The sequence below is a fragment of the Schistosoma haematobium genome, chromosome 1 (genome assembly GCF_000699445.3).
Source record: "Schistosoma haematobium chromosome 1, whole genome shotgun sequence".
Taxonomy (NCBI): Eukaryota; Metazoa; Platyhelminthes; class Trematoda; order Strigeidida; family Schistosomatidae; genus Schistosoma; species Schistosoma haematobium.
In genome coordinates this window covers 79916358-79932916 of record NC_067196.1, presented here as the reverse complement: position 1 = coordinate 79932916, position 16559 = coordinate 79916358, and positions in this window count along the sequence as shown.

The window sequence follows — 16559 nt, the reverse complement described above, 5'->3', positions numbered from 1 at the left end:
CCATTAAAACTAATGTAGCCAGCATCAAATGTCGAAGACTTACAGAGCTATTTATTTTGGGGATTTATTTACTGCTACAAGAGTGTTGAAAGTGCCGTACAGCACAATACGTAGCTAGGAGTTCCCAGCCGAATGTGCTATACCTCGATTCAGTGTCTAGCAACCGTCTCGAGACAAATGCTAAAGGTTGCCAGCAGTGGTTAACCCATTGTTGTAAGACTCCTCTGATTGCTGAGCCGGATACGTCTACTGTGATACTAATGGGTGCTTGGGTGTCCTGATGTGCAAGCATGGTTGCTTCTGTGATATGTTCCTTAACTGTGGAGAATGCTTTCCTGGTGGTATAGTCCAAATTGTTGGATTTTCGTGTCCGTAGGTAACCCTCGTGCTACTGATAGAAAAAACCAGACTAGTAGTGAATAGGTCTTTATTTAGCACTTCCCCCAGTCACAATGGAGCGTGGGATTACCTGTTCAGACAAACAGAGCTTCTCAACACTCAATATGAGATAATAGGAAGTATAATGCTCATACAAAATGAGGAAGGGAATGAATACAGAGAGACTATGATTTATGGACGAACCAACCAGATATAAGATAACAAGTCACGAATTCGGGCGCGGAATTCAACCATACATTTGGCTTAATAGAGTTTTGGCATTATATCTGATGTCAGTTCGTGATGAAGACACTAAATCTAAATTTTAACCCTGACCATCAACTGTAAATGAGAACTCGGATTGCTTTATAACCCTTATTTAGTCCTAATTAGTAGTTGTTCACTCCCAAGGTCAGTTCAGCGTCGCTCAAGGATCGTCCATAAATTATAGTCTCACCATGAATACTTGAACTCTGTTATTTTGACATACACTTAGTTGTCTGTGGTCAACTCCTTACCAATCAACATGAGCTGTTACATTAGCTCCCTCCTAGAATCGACTTCTGTAGGAACGTCGGTTCGATTAACTTATCTATCAAAAACACCCTAGTTCTGTTTCCGCAGCCCAAGGGAGAATTACTAACTCGCTCACTGTTTGACCTCCGATCAATGACGACTAAATCCGTCAGCAATCGACGATAGTCCACGGACGTCTCTTCGTTTACTAGCTTGTCATCTCATTTTACAGCATGTAATTTCTTCTATAACTATCGCTGATGGTTTACCACGTGCTTGCAAGAGAAAAAGGGTGAAGGAATGAAAGAAGAATATTTGAGGAGGTGCCGCGAGCGGGCTACCCAACACCATGTTGGTGAGGTATGACTTTTCCTTGCTTTGTCCGGCCACCAGTCGTTTTATTTTTTTTAACTTGTTGGTCTACTTTAGAGCTTGATTTTCATCACACAATTATTATTATTACCATTGTTTCACCCTTTCACTTGATGTTCATTTTTTCTCTCTCTTTTTTCCGTCTAAATAAATATTTTTAAGATTATGAAGTTTGTAATTAAGACAATAACTTTTGCTACATTTAAATTAATTTCTCAGACTCGTTTTATCATCATTAAGCATATACGACCCATATATATTGATATTTTATTATCCTTTTCACTTAAATGAGACTTTCTTAGCATCACTCCAAACTATGAATACACAAACACTTATTCTAGCGTCATATCTTACTACAGTAATAAGTTATTTTTTCTCAATCATTTTCTATTTTATTTTTGTTACTAATTTGACGATACATACATAGTCGTTTATTCTTGTTTTGTGTTCATAAACATGCGTATTTCACGTCTCCTTTATTTCTATTCCCTTATTTTCTTCCTTTCCTTCTTTAAACTCAATTCAATATTCTTCTCAATTACACAGAACCTGATTCATTATTATTCGACTATTATTATTCTCTTTTTCAAATATGGCAAATATAATGCTAACATTATTGAAACTTGTGTACTTTTGCATTTTTGAGGAGACCCGAAATGGTTTCTTCACAACGCTTATGTACCCATAAGATGTTTCTGAATAATTATGATAATATTCGTAGTATCTTGCCGGATAACTCTAAAGGAGTCCAGGTCAAAAAACTGGTTAGGATAGGTAAGAGGACCAAGGACAACGTTGAACCCCGACCATGTAGACTCCTGAAGGTAAACCTAGGATCGGAGAAGCAACATGATCTCCTGTTAAGTAACGCTCGTAGTCACGACAATTCCAACATCCGAGTTAGACCTGATATGTCTCTTGAAGATAGAATAAAAAGGGAAAAAGCACTGGCTGAACTAGGAATCCGTCAACAAAACGGGGGGGAAATGTTTAAATTACTATACCCAATTTACGCGCGGCCACATTTAGAATATGGGATTCAAGCAGCGAGTTCTTGTTTCAAGTATGAAGCAGATATGCTGGAAAGAGTCCAACGATGAGGTACTAAGATGGTAAAAGGTTTATCTGGCCTATCTTATGAGGACAGACTGAAGCACCTTAACTTATTTCCGTTGTCTTACCGTAGAATACGGAGGTTAGTAAATGGAACCACCACTCTATCTGTTTGTACAACTTCTTTTTCCGGTTGTAGACCATCTCCAGCCACAGTTAGACACATGATAGATCAATACTACCAATGCGTACTTGATAAATACTTTGAGGTATACCAAACACAACCGAAATTACCAATAGGCCACACCGGCCTACAATAGACATAACTATAGTATTTCCTTGCACTGATCAATTATTCATAATACTTCTGACCAATAAAACTTGCACACTTGTAAGTTACAGACCAACTCATTACCTAATGACTTTACGAAATTTAGCTTCAGTATATCATGCATAACTACATCAGTCCATCAAATGGTGGCTGACACGGATGTAATCTGTCCTCATGCGCTTTATAATTTTCTTTTCCTCCTTAACCGTATATTCTATTTTTCCGGGTTGAAGAGTGCTCTAATGTACCTGCGGTTACGTACATGGTTAGAAAATGAGGTCATTATAGACTCAAGAACATATATTTGGTGAAATTTGATGAGGAGTCCACCTTCTGACAAATTCACACATTTGCATATATGCATTGAAAAGAATATTTTTTTGCTTTCATACTTATTTGTACACAAGATGTCTACACTAAGTCTATTTCCTACAAGTTTATCAATCTATTCTGGAAGACAAACACTTACGTGGAACCGAACAATTATCAATTATTTTGGGTATTTCCTTTTTGTACCTTATTATTATATGCAGGCAGTGTACCAGTTCTTCAGGTGAGTAAACGACTGATGGCCGGACAAAGCAAGGAAAAGTCATACCTCACCAACATGGTGTTGGGTAGCCCGCTCGCGGCACCTCCTCAAATATTCTTCTTTCATTCCTTCACCCTTTTTCTCTTGCAAGCACGTGGTAAACCATCAGCGATAGTTATAGAAGAAATTACATGCTGTAAAACGAGATGACAAGCTAGTAAACGAAGAGACGTCCGTGGACTATCGTCGATTGCTGACGGATTTAGTCGTCATTGATCGGAGGTCAAACAGTGAGCGAGTTAGTAATTCTCCCTTGGGCTGCGGAAACAGAACTAGGGTGTTTTTGATAGATAAGTTAATCGAACCGACGTTCCTACAGAAGTCGATTCTAGGAGGGAGCTAATGTAACAGCTCATGTTGATTGGTAAGGAGTTGACCACAGACAACTAAGTGTATGTCAAAATAACAGAGTTCAAGTATTCATGGTGAGACTATAATTTATGGACGATCCTTGAGCGACGCTGAACTGACCTTGGGAGTGAACAACTACTAATTAGGACTAAATAAGGGTTATAAAGCAATCCGAGTTCTCATTTACAGTTGATGGTCAGGGTTAAAATTTAGATTTAGTGTCTTCATCACGAACTGACATCAGATATAATGCCAAAACTCTATTAAGCCAAATGTATGGTTGAATTCCGCGCCCGAATTCGTGACTTGTTATCTTATATCTGGTTGGTTCGTCCATAAATCATAGTCTCTCTGTATTCATTCCCTTCCTCATTTTGTATGAGCATTATACTTCCTATTATCTCATATTGAGTGTTGAGAAGCTCTGTTTGTCTGAACAGGTAATCCCACGCTCCATTGTGACTGGGGGAAGTGCTAAATAAAGACCTATTCACTACTAGTCTGGTTTTTTCTATCAGTAGCACGAGGGTTACCTACGGACACGAAAATCCAACAATTTGGACTATACCACCAGGAAAGCATTCTCCACAGTTAAGGAACATATCACAGAAGCAACCATGCTTGCACATCAGGACACCCAAGCACCCATTAGTATCACAGTAGACGTATCCGGCTCAGCAATCAGAGGAGTCTTACAACAATGGGTTAACCACTGCTGGCAACCTTTAGCATTTGTCTCGAGACGGTTGCTAGACACTGAATCGAGGTATAGCACATTCGGCTGGGAACTCCTAGCTACGTATTGTGCTGTACGGCACTTTCAACACTCTTGTAGCAGTAAATAAATCCCCAAAATAAATAGCTCTGTAAGTCTTCGACATTTGATGCTGGCTACATTAGTTTTAATGGACTCACCTAGCTGAAGGCGCTCGGTCATGCATCCGCACCAGATCACGTGTGGGAACGCCGTGGTCAACATCCCCTGCAATCGCTAGCCAGACTAGATCAGTCGATTCACGATATATTGACAGCCTATCAAATATATATTCGAACCTCCTCGTTTCTGTCTTTTGATTTTCACTTGGTTGGTAGTATTCATAACTCCGCCTGGAGTCCTACCGGGGCCACTGCCGGTTCGAAGCCTGAAATAAGGAGTTGGGTTGGATATTGGGTTAGCTTCCCTAATCCCTTGAAAACTAACTCGCCTAAAAACGCTAACCAAAAAGTATTGAAACCTTCTAAACTCTGCCATGGGAGTCAGGTCTTCATTTATAAGAACTATGACGCCTCATGATGAAAGCCAAATTCCTTCGGAAGTTACGAGGCCGATGCCCCTTCTGACAACCAGAGCGACCATTTATTTAGGTACATGGAATGTTCGTACAATGTGAGACAGCGGGAGAGCCTTCCAAATGGCTGCGGAAATGAGAAGATACAACCTAGAGGTACTTGGGATCAGTGAAACACATTGGACGCAAGTTGGACAACAACGATTAACTTCAGGAGAGCTTCTGTTATACTCCGGCCATGAAGAAGAAAATGCTCCACATACACAAGGAGTTGCATTGATGCTGTCCAAACGAGCACAAAAGGCACTTATAGGATGGGAATCTCATGGACTGAGGATCATCAAAGCCTCCTTCAAAACAAAGAAAGAGGACATTTCAATGAACATCATCCAATGCTATGCGCCTACCAACGACTACAATGAAGAAGCTAAAGATCAATTCTACAATAGGCTGCAGTCAATATTCGAGAAGTGTTCAACAAAGGACCTGACCATTCTGATGGGAGATTTCAATGCCAAGGTTGGAATGGACAACACTGGATATGAAGACATCATGGAACGACGCGGACTGTGAGAAAGGAACGAAAATGGTGAGAGATTTGCAAACCTATGTGCCTTCAATAAACTGGTCATAGGCAGCACCATATTCCCACATAAACGCATACACAAAACCACATGGACTTCACCGGATCACTCTACACAAAACCAAATCGACCATATTTGCATCAACAAAACGTTCAGGAGGACTATAGAGGACGTGAGAACCAAGAGAGGAGCTGATATAGCATCAGATCATCACTTACTGATCGCCAAGATGAAATTGAAACTCAAGAAGCACTGGACAACGGGGCAGACAGTATCACAAAAGTTCAATACGGCCTTTCTTCAGGATACTAACAAACTCAACAAATTCAAGATAGTCCTCAGTAACAAGTTCCAGGTCTTTCATGATCTACTCAATAGAGAAGGAACTACTATGGCGAGCAACTGGAAAGGGATCAAAGAGGCAATCACTTCAACATGTCATGAGGTCCTGGGTCACAAGAAGCACCATCACAAGGAATGGATCACTGTTGATACACTGCATAGGATTCAAGAAATGAGGAACAAGAAAGCAGCAATCAATACCAGTCGAAGAAAAGCAGAGAAAGCCAGGGCACAAGCTGAATACACAGAAGTAAACAAACAAGTGAAGAGGAGCATCAGAACCGACAAACGTAAATATGTGGAAGATTTAGCAACGATGGCGGAAAAGGCTGCAAGAGAAGGAAACATGAGACAATTGTATGACACGACAAAGAAACTCTCTGGAAATCGCCGCAAACCAGAACGACCAGTGAAAAGCAAGGAAGGCGAGGTAATCACCAACATTGAAGAGCAACAAAACAGGTGGGTAGAACACTTCAAAGAACTCTTGAATCGACCAGCCCCACTGAACCCACCCAACATCGAAGCAGCACCCACAGACCTCCCAATCAATGTTGGCTCACCAACAATCGAAGAAATCAGCATGGCCATCAGACAAATCAAGAGTGGCAAAGCAGCAGGACCAGACAACATTCCAGCAGAGGCACTAAAAGCAGACGTAGCGGCAACTGCAAGGATACTCCACATTCTCTTCAATAAGATTTGGGATGAGGAACAAGTACCAACAGACTGGAAAGAAGGACTTCTGATCAAAATACCGAAGAAAGGCGATCTCAGCAAGTGTGATAACTACAGGGGCATCACTCTTCTCTCAATACCGGGAAAAGTCTTCAACAGGGTATTGTTAGACAGGATGAAGGACTGCGTAGACGCCCAACTTCGTGACCAACAGGCAGGATTCCGTAAGGATAGATCGTGTACAGACCAAATCGCAACTCTACGGATCATTGTGGAACAATCAATTGAATGGAATTCATCACTCTACATCAACTTCATTGACTACGAAAAGGCATTTGATAGCGTGGACAGAACAACACTATGGAAACTTCTTCGACACTACGGCGTGCCTCAGAAGATAGTCAATATCATACAGAACTCATATGATGGATTACACTGCAAAATCGTGCATGGAGGACAGTTGACAAAGTCGTTCAAAGTGAAGACCGGTGTCAGGCAAGGTTGCTTACTCTCACCCTTTCTCTTTCTCCTGGTGATCGACTGGATCATGAAGACATCAACATCTGAAGGGAAACACGGGATACAGTGGACTTCTAGGATGCAGTTAGACGATCTAGACTTCGCAGATGATCTGGCCCTTCTATCCCAAACGCAACAACAGATGCAGGAGAAGACGAACAGTGTGGCAGCAGCCTCAGCAGCAGTAGGTCTCAATATACACAAAGGGAAAAGCAAGATTCTCCGATACAACACAGCATGCACCAATCCAGTCACAACTGACGGAGAAGATTTGGAAGATGTAAAAGCTTTACGTATTTGGGCAGCATCATTGATGAACAGGGTGGATCTGATGCAGATGTGAAGGCGCGGATCGGCAAAGCAAGAGCAGCATATTTACAACTGAGGAACATCTGGAACTCAAAGCAACTGTCAACCAACACCAAGGTCAGCATTTTCAATACAAATGTCAAGACGATTCTACTGTATGGGGCAGAAACCTGGAGAACTACGAAAGCCATCATCCAGAAGATACAGGTGTTTATTAACAGTTGTCTACGCAAAATACTTCGGATCCGTTGACCAGACACTATTAGCAACTACCTGCTATGGGAGAGAACAAACCAGATTCCAGCAATGGAAGAAATCAGGGAGAAGCGCTGGAAGTGGATAGGACACACATTGAGGAAAGTACCCAACTGCATCACAAGACAAGCCCTCACATGGAATCCTGAAGGCCAAAGGAGAAGATGAAGACCAAAGAACACATTACGCCGAGAAATGGAGATAGACATGAGAAAAATGAACAAGAATTAGATGGAACTAGAAAAGAAGGCCCAGGACAGAGTGGGTTGAAGAATGCTGATCGGAGGCCTATGCTCCATTGGGAGTAACAGATGAAAGTAAGTAAGTAAGTAAGGGTACGTTTCATATTAAAAGGTGTTACTGGTTAAGGCGTTGTCAATCTCCGAATGCCTGTGGCATCTTCACTCTATCGATGGCTGGGACTTCATTCTTTTTACTGATCATAAACCTCTGACCTTCTCTTCAAGCCCATCTCGAGAGAAGTACTCACCTGGTGAGTCTCGACAGCTGGACTACATCTCGCAGTTTACTTCGGAAATACAACACATTTCTAGAACAAAGAATGTAGTTGCAGAGGCCTTGTCTAATATAAGTTCCCTGAACAGTTTCCTGGGAATCGACCTTCTTAAACTCTCCCAGCTACAAAAAGAAAGTGTGGAGATAGGCTTGACAGCCTTATTTTGTAAGTGGTTTTCAATGTTATTTGTATTTATTTTGTCAATTTCTCACCGCATGTACATTTATCATTAAATGATTGTACCTGTTGTTTTAGTGAATGACCTTGAAGACTTTTTCCGTTGTGATACTAACATAGCGTGACACACTTTCGGTTGTTCGCAAATACACTACTACACACACACGCTCCTTGTTCTATTCTCACGTGTTATCAAGCTAATCGCATTCTAAATCGAATATTATCCACATTTCAGACTGCTGTGCCATTTCTATTACATCCTACGTCAAAGAAACTTACTGGTCATATTTACCTCATTGGAGTTATTACTCATAAATAATTGTGGATTTCTGGGACCAAAACTCAACGGAACACGCAACAACTAGCTGATTTAAGTAACGTCCCTGAACTTTTATTTTGTGTTACTAATTTATAAATTGTTATTGTTACAATAACATTTGGACGTAATAACTTTATCGCTAATTTTTGGTTATTATACTTTTGGTCCACAATTCTGACTCCAGATCAGAAGGCTGCGTGTTCGAATCACGTCGGGCTCACCAGATAGTTGTGGTGGACCAAAAGTATAATAACCAAAAATTAGCGATAAAGTTATTACGTCCAAATGTTAATGTAACAATAACAATTTATAAATTAGTAACACAAAATAAAAGCTCAGGGACGTTACTTAAATCAGCTAGTTGTTGCGTGTTCCGTTGAGTTTTGGTCCCAGAAATCCACAATTATTTATGAGTAATAACTCCAATGAGGTAAATATGACCAGTAAGTTCCTTTCACTTTCAGTTTCAGTTTGGGAAGGACAGGAGGCTCGATGGCCTATGTTAGTCCTGGCAATGGTGGTCTCTCAGTTCATCCAACTTTCTTTTGAAAGAGTCGACGGATGGAGCCTCAACCACGTGCTGAGGTAGTGAATTCCACTCGTTGGTGATTCGATGGGAAAGTCGATAGTCAGCTGACAAGTAATTTGTTCTCGGCTTGTGAACTTTTTTGGAGTGTCCTCGTAAATTCTCTGTTTTGGAAGACAAGAAAAATGAGGGCATATCAGGTGCAAATTTGGCACTAAGCAATTTGAAAACTGTAATCAAGTCGCCTCTAGTTCTGCGATATGACAACGGGAAAAGGTTTAGCTTGGCCAGTCGAGATTCATACGGAAGCTTCGCTATTCCGGGAATCAGCTTAGTCGCCGTTCTCTGAACCTTTTCCAGAAGCTCACTGTCTTTTTTAAAGCAGGGGCTAGCCACTTGTATGCAGTACTCAAGTTTAGGACCTATGAACACTGTATACAAAGTCAAAAACGTCTTAGCGTCGACATGACTAAAAGCCCTACGTATTGACCATAACGTTCTAAAACTTTTGGCGGCTATTGCACGGCAGTGTGCAGTAGTCTTTAAGTCTTGACTAACGATAACTCCCAAGTCATTATATGTCTGGACGACAGGTAGCTCAGTGTTATTCATCGTGTATGTATCTGTGCCTTGATGACTGATATGCATCACATGGCACTTGGAAGTATTTATCGGCAACTGCCATGTTTGAGACCATTCAGATAACTTCTTCAGGTCATTTTGAAGTTCTAAGCTATCACTCTTACATCGTATCGTTTTCCGTATCTTGACATCGTCAGCATATAGCAAGACCGATGATGATAGGAGACGAGGAAGGTCATTTACATACAAGAGGAATAGCACTGGCCCCAAAACTGTACCCTGGGGCACTCCACTAAGCACAGTTTCCCAGCTAGATAACTTTGAGTTCACCCGAACTCTTTGTTATCATGCGTTACAAATATATATTCCTTATTGCTTGATTTATGGAACTCACCCAAGTTTTGTAGTCACTTCGTAGTGAATAATATAAACTATACTACTTGGTTGTTACCTAGGGGTCATGTTTATATTCTAAGTATATAATGTCATTATCAAACTAATTGACCTAATCTCGCTTCTTGACAATATGATATCAAATATTGCAGAGTCGTTCTTTTTGGGCTCTCTTTTACAATTGGAAACAACTGGAAAGGAGCCCAAAGATAATCACTCAGCACTTTTTTATATTATGTTGTACGAGGGCGATTGTCCAGAAGCCATGAGCAATTTCGATCTTAATTATCGGAAGAAAAATCGTATTTGAAACATCAAGGTCACTTGTGCACCTTGATGTACTCAAGACCACTGCCCCGAGTAGTTCATTGACAACATCTGTTTGGTTAAACCAAGTCTAAATCTTTGCGTTCCTGCACAATACTTAGATCCAGTGTTTTCTGTAGTTGGCTTCCAGTTATGTGACTCTCAGATTTCCCAACAAACCTTTATGCATAAAATTTAAGGCTTGTAGTGTAAACGTTCTAAACGACCCTTCATTCTGTTAAAAATGTGTTTGTATTCATGATGTTGTCTACCAGAGTGTTGTAAAATGATAATTCAGGTTAACAGAAAAAGTAAGCTCAGTATAGCGTAATTATGAAACAGAAATAAGAAACAGTAGTTTTGACTTGTAAATTTGACAGAAACAGATACATCACATCCTAGCAGACCTGTTCAGTACACAACAACTCTTAACACGGTTTTTACCCGTTTCAGCTATCAAAAACTGAAAATAATCTATGATAACTGAACGTCAAATAGGTCCATTAACTACCGCTATCTTTGTCGATTCCATTAAAACTAGCATGCGAATTGATAATATTTTATGTATTGTTCTAGACAATCAGTCACTAAGAATTCGAGTTTCTTAGAACCTCAAATAGTTTTCATCTTGTGGTTTAAAAATTCGAAGTTGTTTACTTCAAAACTCGACTTGAATATTATGTTTTGATTATCAAGAAGTAAATCTTCGTACATTTCTGTACTCAAGGATCTGTTTGTAAAATATTACTCTGAATATTTGCGGAGCCAAACCAGCAAGTGCAGGCTGGTTTCAGACTTGGACGCGGATCTATTGACTAAACATTTACTTCATCAGTTCTTGTAACATAGGCATGGTTACTTAATTCCGACTAAAGTGCAGAAGTAATAGCCATTCGAATTAAAAACGGGGACTGTATAAAAGGAATATGTTTTTTAACAGCTTTATTTGTTGGCCTTAGGATGGCGTTCGACTTCGTTGACCAAGAGGTTATATAGCATTGTCCGTCATTAAAAGGCGTACCAAGGAATTACATAAACTTTTTAAAGGCAGTCTACTCAAACATTACTATTCAATTCGGAGATTGTGGCGAACTATCAACCTAAGGTGGTGTTTGTTAGGTCTATTTACTACTTCCCTTTTTATTTAATTTAGTTATAGAATGCTTACTTACGCCTGCTACTGCTCGTAGGGGAGCATAAGCCGCCCACAATCATTCTCCATCCAACCCTGTCTTGGGCAATCCTTTCCAGTTCTTTCCAGTTGTTATTCATCCTTTTCATATCTATTTCTATTTCCCGACGTGACGTGTTCTTTGACCTTCCTCTTCTCCGCTTCCCCTCAGGATTCCAAGTTAGGGCTTGCCTCGTGATGCAGTTTGGTGATTTCCTCAATGTATGTCCTATCAATTTCCATCGTCTTTTCCTAATTTCCTTTCATCTGGAATCTGGTTTGTTCCCTCCCACAGTAGGCTGTTGCTGATGGCACATCTGTACTCAAGTTAGTCAGTTAGTCAGTCAGCTACAACGTGGGACCAGGCACATATGTGCATCGGTCCGACCGTTGTTGCTACCTTGACGTGGTGGTCGGGCTTGCCTATCGTGATGAAGCAGCCGAGCTATACTGGCTTTAACAACCGTTCCTCAAGGTCCTACCATGTCAGACAGGTCGGTTGAAGAGCGGTAGGACCAAAAGCAACAAACCCAAGGTCCGAAGGCGAAGCCGTACTGCTGACTGTACAGAGGTGTGACGGCAGTAAGGTGTTTCCTTCAGACAACCAGCATGACAGCGATGCTGCCTTCCCACAGGGAGAGGTGGGGTGGGGTTAGAAAAGATCGACCCTAAAAATGCACACCTCGCCTTATCCCACGGATATCCGTCTCCGGCGGTAAGGTCTCAATAAGTACGGAGCTAACACAAAAATTACCCATAAGACGGCCATGTGTGACCGACCTCAAGCAGTTGTCCCTTGGACACCGCTTTCACACTCCCGGGTCACTAAGACCACCTCTAATCCAATTTCCTTTTCAGGTACCTCCAGAACAACCCTTCCACGGTGTGGGCAACCGGGAAGTGATAACCGCCCTCATACCTCTAACAGCACTCAAGACCACTGTATTCATAATCAACCTCCCTCTTCAATTCCTATTATTCCTCCTACATCGACTTTCAACTCTAAATTCCCTTTTTCGGCTTCCCCTCAAGTGTCACCATAGCCAACGATTCTAGTGCTCAAAACACTGTCCCAGGTCTACTGAAACCTCGCTCCAAACCAAACAGAAAGTCATTTACGTGGATACTTTAGCATTCCGGCACAGCGAACAGATAATGGTGATCGTCTGCTGCAACTATGCTCAGACAATCGCTTATTTTTAGCAAACACAAATTTTAAGCATAAGGAGAGACATCGTCTAACATGGCGACCCCCTACACCAAACCAACGATGGACTCAAATAGACCATATTGCCATCAGTCATCGTTGGAGAGGGTCGGTAGAAGATTGTCGCTCATTCTGGAGTACCTGCTTGGACTCCGACCACGCCCTAATACGGGCACGCATCTGCTTGCGCCTCACTGGACGCAAAAAAGCCACAGTAAAAAGACCCATTAGAACCGAACTGAGTAGCGAGGAAACCAAAAGTAGGTTCCAGGAACAACTGAGGTCACGACTAGGTAGTTTTGAAAACGAGGTTGACCCAGTTGTTGCTTGGAAAGCCATACAAACAGCTGTGGAAACAGCAGTGACATCTATCACTGATTTAAACCACAGGGTTACAAAGAACCAATGGATTTCTTCAAAGTCTATCACACTGATGGGTTCTCGCAAACTCGTCCCATCAGGTTCCGAACATGATGAAGAGCGACAACAAATCAGATCTAGGTTAAGAAAAAGTCTAAGAAACGACCGTGAGCAGTGGTGGGCAATGAAAGCAAAAGAGATGGAAAAGGCGGCGACTATAGGGAACACAAGACAGCTTTACAGACTAATAAAAGAATCTGGAATTAATAAGTCAAGTGTAAGTGAGATTATATCAGAAAAAGACGATACTCTCATCTGCTCCCAGTCCAGACGTTTAGAACGATGGGCGGAACATTTCAGAGAACAGTTCAACTGGCCTTCAGCTACTTTACAACTACCCTCCATTCCCAGACAGTGTGAATGGAACATTGAAGTAGGTCCCCCAACTCTTGCTGAAGTTCAAAAGGCTATAGTTAATCTGAAACGAGGAAGGGCAGCTGGTCCAGATGGACTGGCTCCAGAGGTCTTTAGGGATGGTGGTCCAATTTTAGCGATTAGGTTGACTAATATTTTAGCTAAGATCTGGGAGTTGGACGTTATCCCATCTAACTGGTCACAATCACTTATCGTCCCAATATATAAGAAAGGGTCAAAATCATCCTGTGACAACCACAGAGGGATTAGTTTAACTAATATAATATCTAAAATACTAGCTTCGATAATTATCAGACGCCTAACTAAGACTCGTGAACTGCAAACACGAGAGACTCAAGCTGGCTTCAGACCTGGTCGTGGCTGCATCGACCACATATTCACCATTCGTCAGATTCTAGAACACAGGCATACTTATCGGCGTCCGACAATGGTGGTCTTTCTCGACTTAAAAGCAGCATTTGACTCGGTAGACCGCGAGATTCTGTGGCAGTGTCTGTCATTGAAAGGCGTACCTCAGAAGTACATAAGCCTTGTGAAGGCTCTTTACTCGAACACTACCAATCGAGTCAGAGCTTATGGAGAACTGTCATCTGCTTTTGCAACCTCAAGTGGTGTCGGTCAAGGCTGTCCACTTTCTCCATTTTTGTTTAACTTCATCATAGATCTACTGATGGAAATAACATTCTCGTCTACCGAATTCTCGGGTATTGATCTCCTTTCAGGAGGTCCACTTATCGACTTAGAATTCGCGGATGACATAGTCCTGTTTGGTGAAGACGCTGACAAAATGTAGTCTTTTGGTAGCACTAAGCAACAATGCCAGAATGTTTGGAATGCGCTTCTCTCCCTCTAAATGCAAGTTGTTGCTTCAGGACTGGTCTGCGTCAACACCTGAACTAAGGATAGGGAGTGAAGTAGTCGAACGCGTTGGCAACTTCACTTATCTTGGAAGTCTGGTCAGCCCTAATGGGTTGGTGTCTGACGAAATCTCAGCACGGATTCGAAAAGCTCGCTTGGCTTTTGCCAACTTACGTCACCTTTGGCGAAGGCGAGATATCCGTCTATCAATAAAAGGAAGAGTATACTGCGCGGTAGTCCGTTCTGTTTTAATTTACGGCAGCGAAACATGGCCATTAAGAGTAGAAGACACTCGTATGCTACTAGTATTTGACCACAGATGCCTCAGAAATATTGATGGCATCTGCTGGTATCACCGGGTAAGTAATAGTGAGGTTGAACGCAGGGTATTAGGGAATGATGGTAAATCAGTTGATGAGGTTGTTAATCTTCATCGACTGAGATGGTTGGGCCACGTATTACGTATGCCTGAACACCGACTACCACGACGTGCAGTGCTATCCGGTATTGGAGATGGTTGGAAGAAAGTTAGGGGCGGCCAAACCAAAACGTGGCATCAGTGCCTGAAGTCACTAACTTCTAGTCTGAGCCATGTTGGTAGATGCAGACTACTTGGTTGGGGTCCGCGTGACTGTCGTAACCAATGGTTATAGACTCATGGTGACATGGCTCAGAATCGATCACAATGGCGTCGGTGTATACACTCCCTGTCTTCCCTTAAACTGAGAGATTAAAGTCACTTCATATCTTTCTTTCTACGAACCAATTCTTTCTTTTTGTACTATATCCTTATTGCAATCTTTCTCTTATATATTACCACCTTTGACCTAACCACTTCTATGAATCCAGTGTGCATCTTGTTGTGCTGATGCGGTATGGCAACCTGGACCGATGCACATATGTGCCTGGTCCTACGTTGTAGCTGACTGACTGACTGACTGAGGCTGTTGCTGATGGTATCCGGCCAATGGATGCTGAGTATCTTGCGTAGACAACCATTTATAAGTCATATAACATGCAAACTATATAGTGGTATTCCGTGGAGATACAGAAATTAAGCAGTCTTCCGGCTCCCTTGAGTGTCAATAGAATGTTTTGGACTGGTTTGTATCATCCATCACCCAGAGTGATTATTTATTTATTATTATTTATTTGAACACATAAATATTGGTACAAAGGGGCACCAAATATATATGCGCCACACAAAACAATGGGAATGAGGAGAAAAAAGAGGTGAGGAGCGTAAAAGAAGAAAAAGAAGGGGAACAATAACGACCAGATTAGACTGACATCACGAAGGCGCCAAAGATGGCCCAGATTGGGATAAGCCGCTCTGGCTTTCACTATACGTGCATTAATCTCATCACTCACACCCCCACCAGCACTTATGCAGCTACCCAGATACACGAACTTCTCGACTACTTCTATTTGTTCACCATCCAGGGTGAGTACAGGATTAGAATCCTACCAGTCTTGTGGAAGTACTTTGCACTTCGAAGGTGCAAAGCACATACCATACCTACGAACATTGATTGCCAACTGATTAAGTACGGATTGCATGGCTTGGGCATTATCACACAGTAAGACAATATCGTCCGCATACTCAAGGTCGAGAAGTCTTTCTCCAGGCAGCAGATCCACACCGCCATTACTTACATCCATCAGAGCTGTTTCCAGAATGTCATCGATGGCAAAGTTGAAGAGGAATGGTGAGATTGGGCAACCCTGCCTAACCCCACTGCTTGAATGGAACAATGGAGAAATGTGGTTGTATGTCCACACCCTACCTGAGGTGTTTGTATATAGGGCTTTTAGGATGTTAGTAAACTTCTCAGGCACACCCTTCTTCAATAGACAATCCCAAAGAACAGTCCTGTCCAACGAATCGAAGGCAGCCCTGATGTCAAGAAACACTACGATTGTTGGCCTTTGATAAATATGGCGGTGTTCTAACATTTGGCGGAGGGTGAAGATATGATCAATACATCCTCGACTAGAACGAAATCCAGCCTGCTCCTCGCGAGTCAACCTTTCTCGGGTTTTGAACAACCTACGAAGTATGACGGAAGCCAATAGGTTGGACGCAATCGGAAGTAGACTTATCCCCCGATAGTTGTTACAGGAACGACGTGAACCCTT